The 8562-nt window shown below is 37.3% G+C and overlaps 1 long non-coding RNA gene across 2 annotated transcripts; it reads left to right on the forward strand.

Moving 5' to 3' along the window:
- The first annotated feature begins 1178 nt into the window (after positions 1 to 1178).
- LOC144422688 (uncharacterized) lies at positions 1179 to 5719 on the forward strand. Of its 2 annotated transcripts, XR_013475319.1 has the most exons (4): positions 1179 to 1549; positions 3778 to 3884; positions 5099 to 5306; positions 5412 to 5719. It is a non-coding gene; the product is annotated as an uncharacterized LOC144422688 (long non-coding RNA). The 2 variants fall into 2 exon arrangements; XR_013475320.1 differs by having other exon boundaries at positions 5099 to 5719.
- Positions 5720 to 8562: the final 2843 nt, after the last annotated feature.

Below are 8562 nucleotides of genomic sequence, written 5' to 3' on the forward strand. Positions count from 1 at the left end.
ACTTCTTTTGAAATATCATGAAAACGACTTTCAAATGACTCTCGCAATAACTTGATTTTTTCTGTGTATATTGCCAAATTGCCATTACCAGCAGCACATTCACGGTGTTCTTTATGTGAGGAAAAATTGGGACAAATCCTCTTTTTCCAACTGGGAAACGAAAAGTTTCAACTTCATCTTGAATGCGATAATGTCATTTACTAAGCTTGGAAATAGTTTGCTTTTGCCTTGCAGTCTCAAATTTAGATCATTGAGATGGCTAGTAACGTCAACTAAAAATAGTAAATTTTACTAATTTTTGCTAAAAGTCTAGAATGAATGTCATAAAGTCCGTCCAAAAGCTAACGTCGATAATCGCCTGTTGTTTCTAATTCCAACAAGCCGTAAGTCGGCGACGTGGAGTAAGGAGGATAGATTTTAGGTACAATCAAAAGTCACCATGTAAATCGCAAAAAAAACGGCTTGGCGTGTAGAAGCCAAGTGCAATTAACAATTTTGGCATGAAAAGATGCAATGCGCCACCTCTAATAATGCAATGCGCCACGTTTGGCGCATGCGCCATAGGTTGGCCAACCCTGGTGTAGACTGTACATCGGCTGATAATTCATTTTGTCAAATGAGAGAGATCAGACGTAATTTCAGTACTTTTGGGTTCGCATATATGTGTCGTTCTCTAGCCGTTTGCCAGATACTGAGGTTAGGCTTGGATTAGCGATGAATTTGTTGTTTATTGCATGAAATACGACATGTACATAACATAATCGCGCGCGAACAACGACGGTTTTTGCAATGTTTGAAACTCATATCGACTCGAATTAATAAATTTCATCCAGTATCATATACTGCCATTTGCAATGATGATACCATGATACCATACCGCCTTGCTAAGGTCTGATATTTTGATTGAATTCGTGGCCAGCAATCAGAAGAGACTTGCTTGTTATTACCCAGTGAATGCTCTTATTTCGACTGAATATTGCAGAGTCGTTGCTCATTACTGTGCGCAATTGTTTTGTTTAAGAATGCTGTTGACTTGACTGTTTAGAATTCGAAAGCTTTATCGCGCGCTGGGGAAGACGTAGCAAAACAAACATAATGTCGAGGGCGTATTACCTGAAAGTTTATTTAGAGTATTTATTTTCATGTTCCCCACAGATGAGCTGTTAGCAAAACACAAATCAGATAGCAACGCTTCCTTGGTGGTGGGTTCCGTAGAAATCAATGACTTTTGTAATGTCTTAAATAACAAATGCATGGATGGATTACAGTAGGACTTCTACTTGCGAAATTGATTCGCTCCGGAGGCCGTTTTGTTAGCAGAGGATAATAACCTTTGTCGGTAGAAAGTTTTGTAAGTAGGGGCTCATGTTACCTATAAATGCCGTAATGCGTTCTAATCCCCCACAAAACTCGGGAATAATATTTATATAAATTATAAATAATGATTGGAACCCGCCACAAATATATGCACAAATTAGATTACTGCATAATAAATGGGAAAATGTACACATGGAAAGAAGAAGGAATCGAGAAATAACGAATAAAAACGGTATGTTGGTTTGTCTTTGGCGTTGACCGAATATAGGATAAGCGAAGACTGGTGAATGGGGGGGGGGGGGGACGTAATGTACGAAAACGAGCACGCACATGGTAAATTCAAAATTATGATTTACTTTTTTTTTCGCTTTTCGGTCTTCTATTTAATGTTTTGCTTTTTCGTTTAATATAAATTAATCAAATATCCCTGCACACGTTTTTTTCGGCCTTCCGTGTGTAGAGGTATGTTTCGTTAGTCGAAGCAATATCTCCACTGGAAGATTTTCCGAAACTTGGAAATTTCGAAAGACCAAATGCTATAATTCTATTTATTAGTTTCGTATACCGTTCGCCTACATTCCAATTTTAATTTGCAGCACACTCTATACAGGAATTTATTCACTTTTTAATCTGATTCAAACTTTCCCATTTCCGCTTCCAAACATTCAGAATGTTTTGAAATGACGCATGCTCGCGCTATTTCTCCGAACAAGGCCAGTTAGTTGCCATTGTTAACTATAAGCGTAATTTCATCCAACCCGGTTGGCTCGTTTGGAGGTTCTGGAAGCCAGCGAATATTAACATTAAATTTTACATTTCGAAGTCCCGGCCTAGTATGCCTTCTTGCCACATTTTTTTTTAATTATATTATATTTGTGTTATTTGATTGGAGGGGTTTGGCCGTATTTGCATCCGATTACAGTTATTTATTTCAAAATCGTATTTCCGTAATCGGATTACGCGCCTAATTCCAAGCAACCTGCATACTTTTGCTAATTTCCACTTCCCTTTCTTCAAGGGTCCAACTAGATAAGCCGTAACATTTCGTTTTATATTAACGTGTTTTCCCGTAAAACGTGTTATTTAGTAGTAAATGGATATCGGTTTTCATATTCTGTATACCGTATTTGCTCGTTTTGTAGCCCGGGCCCATATTTTATCAACCAACTCAATAACCGGCCCCTTAAACAAGCACGGGCGCTTGTTACAGGCGATCGTTACAATAAATAATATATTGTTATTTCCAGTTCTCAATTATGATTTAAAATAACGAAAGTTTTGACTTTTTCTACGCACCGCAGGTACAAATCCGCAAAAGAAGAAAAGTTTTGCGACGCCCTATCAATATTGAAACGACGCACTTGTTGTGACGCTCAGTTTGAGAACCATGGTGTTGCGTAATCAGTGCTATCTGTTATGTACTTGGTCGCCTAAAGCGTGAGTGATATCTACCGGCACTTAAAATTTAACAGCGTTGTGACAAAAGCGCTTTTTATTTCCTATTGTTCCCTACCACTGAAAAATCAGCTTTTACATCGGGCGGGTATTCAAGCACCGGCCCTTATTTATTTTTATGTTCTGTTCACACGGGCGGCTATTCAAATGGGCTCTTAATCAAGATCGGGCGATAAAACGAGCATATACGGTATTTGGAAATCTCGTAATTCTCCACTTTGTAATTTTGTTTTTGATAAATGAAAATAAAAAACGTCCAAACGTCCAAAAATAAGCCGCCCTAGTGGTATTTTTCGAGAAAAAAATGAAATCGAACCGAGTCTTATTATCGGGGAAACACGGTATCATTTATTTAGGTGCTCAATTGATTATTTGTTTGGGTCAAAATCTCATTCGTCTCAGTTTTAAAAAATACTGTTATTTCCAAAGTCTGGAAAAAAGTAGTTTAAAAAAGGATAGTAGTTCAAATCGTGGAATTTCACAAAATCTCTTTTTTTCATTTTAGCGGTCATGCGCGACAAAACGAAATATCGCTATCTTCCGATGACGCATATCCGCGAGATGGAGCTCGAGAATCATGTATATAATCAGCTTGCATTTGGCTTAGCCTCAAACGAAAGATATTAGAAGTAATTTATTTATTACTTTTGGGATTTGTGAATACGTGGTATCTCTAATAGTTTCCGATCATCGTTTCATATTACATTGGACGCTGAATAAACCTGGGACCTTGTCGAACTTTTAAAAAAATGTGAGTAATGATAGTTCTGAAAACTCCATAAAACTCGAATGTTACGTGTTTTCGGTTTTTTTGATACCATCGACTTGAGTGAATCTCATGCTTTTTGCAACACCCCACCACGCATCCGAACTTTGATATTAATATCGATCCATGCCCCGCAGTCAGGCCGGACTTGTTAGTTGTTCCCAATCGCCCTATATGGGTACGCATGTCCTCATTTTAATGCAAGCCACAAAAAGAAATTCAAAAAATTATCCTTTTAGGTTCTAAAGACCCAACAGCATATTGTCGGTTCAGTGTTTAGCTGACAATGCCAGGAAAACAAAATGCTGACACAATATCAACTGGAAGATGTGGCAGCAGCAGAAAGGTAAGAGGAGATCGTGGTTTTTATACCTAATCAGTAATCAGTAATATATTTTTTCACCATACTGAAAAATACGAACTCTACATACACAATTTTAAAGAAAATATTAAAAAATTATTTTGGCGCCAAAAACCAAAACTGGTTAACGAGCGGCGGCACCCTGAGAAAATCTAACGAAACGTGGTAAATACAATAAAGTATGAACAAAATAATTATGTTATTTAATAAGTAAAATAAAAAAGCAACATGTAAGTCAAGGCGATCTGGTACAAACCAAGCAGTAGTCTTTTCAAACGAAAGAAGGTAGACTACAAGCACCACAGTCTACGTAACCATGGAAATTATAGTGCAAAATAGTCTCAGTGTTGTCATGGCGAGGCAACTAAGGCTAGGGTATAGAAAAGAGCATAGAGTGTTGGATTGTGTGCATATGGTTGTCAAGGTTGAGGCAGACTGAATGTAAAAGAGCACACATATCTTGTAATATAGTGTCAACTGTACAAGTAACAAATTACTTTTATGACAGGAAGAGACTTGTATTGTTAACTCTAGCATGTTACCGGTACCCTGTACTTGCAAGGGTCTTGATTTGGGATTTGCTTGAGAAAAAACGAGGTACAAAAAATATGACTTAGCGGTGGAGCGAGTGTGATGTTCATACACCGATCTAAGCGTAAGAAAGTAAGTGTCAAAGGCTGCTGACAATCGATTGTTTTGGAATTGATGCATGATTTTAGAGACCTCTAGTCCGTGGATGTCGGACAATTTTAGCACTTTTGTTTTGTTGTATACGGTATTTAAATTAGAACAAACATGGGCTCTAGAAAGGATTCTAACAGCCCTATTTTGTAACACTTCCAATTTATGCAAGTTTGTTTAGGCTGCAGAGCCCCACGCAGATATAGCATATTGGATATGGGACTGGAAAATGGAAAAGTATATGGTTCGCAATGTTGAGTCCTGAATATATTGTCTCAGTTTTCTCAGAATCCAGGGTGATCGTGACAATTTTTTATGCAATTATACGTATTCCATTTTAGTTGATTGTCCGAGATATTTTTAAGAGTAGACAACTTCTAAAGATATACCCTTAATTTTAATTGAAAGGTTTACATATCCAGATCGAGCTTTTGGGTTAAATAACATCACTTTAGATTTTTCAATGTTAATCGGAAGTTTGTTGCAGGTCATCTAATTGTGTATTTCATTCATTTCAGAGTTCATAATGGTTTGGAGAGTAATCGAATCCTTCGCAATACTGGGTAGGCAAGCATCGTCAGCAAACAGTTTGCTTAGAAGATTAGAGGAATTCGACAAACCATTGACATATATTAGAAATTCAAGAGGTCCTAACAGAGAACCTTGAATAGGCAACATTGGAGACCTATGGGAATCTACCTCCACAAATTGGTATCTACCACGCAGGTAATCACATATTAAATTACCGGCTGCACCTCGAAAACCGTAATGCCTTAGTTTTTGAATATGAATGCCGTGGTCAACAGTGTCAAATGCTTTTTTTAAATCTAGAAAGGAACAGACAAGTGTGGAAGGATAGGTATCACACGTATCAATGAATGGAAGGATAGGTATCGCATATATCAGTGACTAGATGGGCAGGTATCGGTGATTGGAAGGACGGTTATCGTAAGTATCAGTGACTAGAAGGTATCGTATCGCATACTTAAGAGAAGTTTATGTATCCGAAGCAGTTGACTAAATATGTACGAAAAGTAGTTATATTGGTGGCATCGGTCAGATTGCTTCTTCGATAGCCGGATGTGTTCCTGAACTTTCATGATAGGCTGATGGAATTGGATTTTACACGCACACAGGTAATGGAAGTAGATTTACCTAAGCTCATAATGAATTCTTATTTAATTCGACGACGTCTGAAATATATTCATTTGTTTGTTCAAAGTTTAAAGATAAAAATGACGTATTCGTTTACGTCTGAAATCAGACAAGAGTATCAATATTGAAGAAGCGGAGCAGGTCCCTGGGTTAAACAAAATGATGAAAAGAGAAATGTTTATACTATATTGGAGGCCCGTCTCCTACACTGCAATTGTTGGATGAATGGTACATAAAGAAGCCTAACTCAGAAATCGTCCTGCGGCGAGAAAATTTTTTATATTGCTAGAGTGAGAAAAACTAACAGTGTCTGACGAATCTAGTGTTAGTATTGCAACACATAGCATCCTTTAGTTTCCTATTAACTGTGAATCTTATACAATTAAGTTAGTTTTGACTTTAAACGATGTATCGCGCCTATTTTGTTCAATTTTGCTGTCGGTATGACTGCTTTCTGGTTGATAAACAATAATAGGTCTCTCATCCTATCTGATAGGGCTGACATTGTCAAAACCAGCCATTTCAAACAAATGCTTTCTGAGACCGCAATATGTGTTCTGGTTTTGCCTCGGTCCGCACATTAAATAACATATAACACCTCATGACTTACAATTTTTTTTTGTTGAACATGGCGAATGCGAAGAATGATAATAATAAGATATATACATCATAGAAATTTATTTCTTTGAACTGTGCAAATCTTCTTTTTGAAAGTTATTTCTCAACTTTCTAATATCGTCTGGCATATTTGATACCGCGCGAGGTAATTGGTCATAGTTTCGTTCTTGAGCCGGTTCCTGATTTGACAATTTTCACATTTGAGACGAAGTATTCGCGCAAATAGGTTGTTCCTTTTGCTTCCGAAACATTTATTCACATTTAACTTGAATTAAAAGCTCATCCTCAACAACGTAATTTAGTAATAATTTTATATAATCTCCCATCAACTTGTATATACCTCGCAATCCGTTGTTTAATTTATTCCTATTCCGCAACTTTTTTGAAGTAGAATGAAAAAACGAAAATTGAAAATAAAGTGTGGGCTGCTTATTTCAAAATATGCTTCGGCCGACGGAATGCGCACGTCACAATTGTACTATACACAAGAATGGTTTTTACCCGATCAACACTTATCTTACTCGGAAAAAGTTGCGAGATTTCGTTATAAACAGCTGGTTAAGGACCAACATAACGAGTTGCCGCGGCTCGCACAAATTCGTCCTGCCGCCGTTGGTCAAAATTGACGAGTAGGCGGACGTCAACGGAAATAGCTGGACCGGTGGAGAGCAATTGACATGTATCGGAATGAAGACGTAGACGACATTGTGATACGAGTTGAACGAAATATGAATTCATAGATCAACGCTCACGATTTGTCAGATGCATTGGATGGCTGCTGTTATACAATAATCCAACAGAATTTTCATCATTTCGCTCAATGCGAGGTCACGCGAAAAAATACTCAGAAATAAAAAGATTGATCACTGAACAAAATTACTGGAAATCACTGAACGCCAAGAGCTACTAAGACAATAAAAAATGAAAGCGTGTAATAGACCTTGGTCCTTCATGTTGTCACCAGATAAGAGATTAGACTTTCGTAGTTTTCGAGGAGTGGAAATATTCATTTATAGAAATTTTAGTCAATGTCTAACACAGGGTAGCCCAACCCGGGGCCCGCGGTAGAGTTTCGAGTGGCCCGTGTTGTATTTTCCAAATTTGAATAAACAAAAATTGAGTGAAAATTCTATTTTTCGAGTGATATAGTGTACAAAGATGTGATACAAACTTGGTCTCTTACTACTCTCTATGACGTTATCTGATCTGTGAGAGAATCTTCTTCTATTTTATCACGTGGTCTCTCGTTCAAATGTAGCACTAACCAAATATTACTTGATCACACCTGCCAGGGGCATGAGTAATAATTGCTGTGAGTCTAAACGGGGTACGTACATACATGAAATACTTGATGTTTCGGCAATGAAGCAAAATATTGGTGAGTTGACAACTTTGGATTGCTTTCGCCCCTAAGGAACGTACAATTAACAATTTAAAGACTTGCCATTACTAGAATTTGACAGAAAATACGTCTCTTAAAGAAAAATTTAGACGATTCACAGAATGGCAGTTTTCATGACCTCATTATTTGGCAGCACTTACTAAGATTTTCCGAAGTTCGAAACATGTCAAATCCCCCGTGAGATCATTAATTCCTGACAGCCATATGGAAAATTGGCTTCGCATACAAACTTGTTAGCGAAAAGTTGTGCCAAATTTCACACTGAAATATCTACGTATAGAAAAAACTATGTTGACTCTACTGGATCTTCATTTTTTTATTGTTCTTAAAATTGTGAAAGTTCGGTGTGAGGGTTTTGTTCGTTTTTTCATTAACCTGTAGTGTAGCAAAACTAGAACCTAACTACTATTTCAAGTGGCCCGCGCAATTTTTAGTAAATTACATGTGGCCCTTCGGCCAAAAAGGTTGGACAACTCTGGTCTAACAAGAAAGACCCATTGAAGAATACCACGAAAACGACCGTTGGCATTTAGTAAAAACCTTTAATAAAAAAAACTACAAAGGCACATTTAATCTCTGGTGCCAAAATGAGTAACAGAGACAAATCTATTACTAGTGTGTAATTCTATTTATTTATCCAATCACTATACTTTACGAATCACTGAAGAAATGCAAGACTCATTTGAAAATGTAAATCAGATTTCATATAAAAACACCTTACCATACGCTTGAGTTGGGAAGGGAACATGAATGAATGCTCACTCCGGAATGTCAACATCTGCCTCACTTTTGATCCTGATCTCACTT

The sequence above is a fragment of the Styela clava genome, chromosome 5 (genome assembly GCF_964204865.1).
Source record: "Styela clava chromosome 5, kaStyClav1.hap1.2, whole genome shotgun sequence".
In the NCBI taxonomy this organism is placed as follows: Eukaryota; Metazoa; Chordata; class Ascidiacea; order Stolidobranchia; family Styelidae; genus Styela; species Styela clava.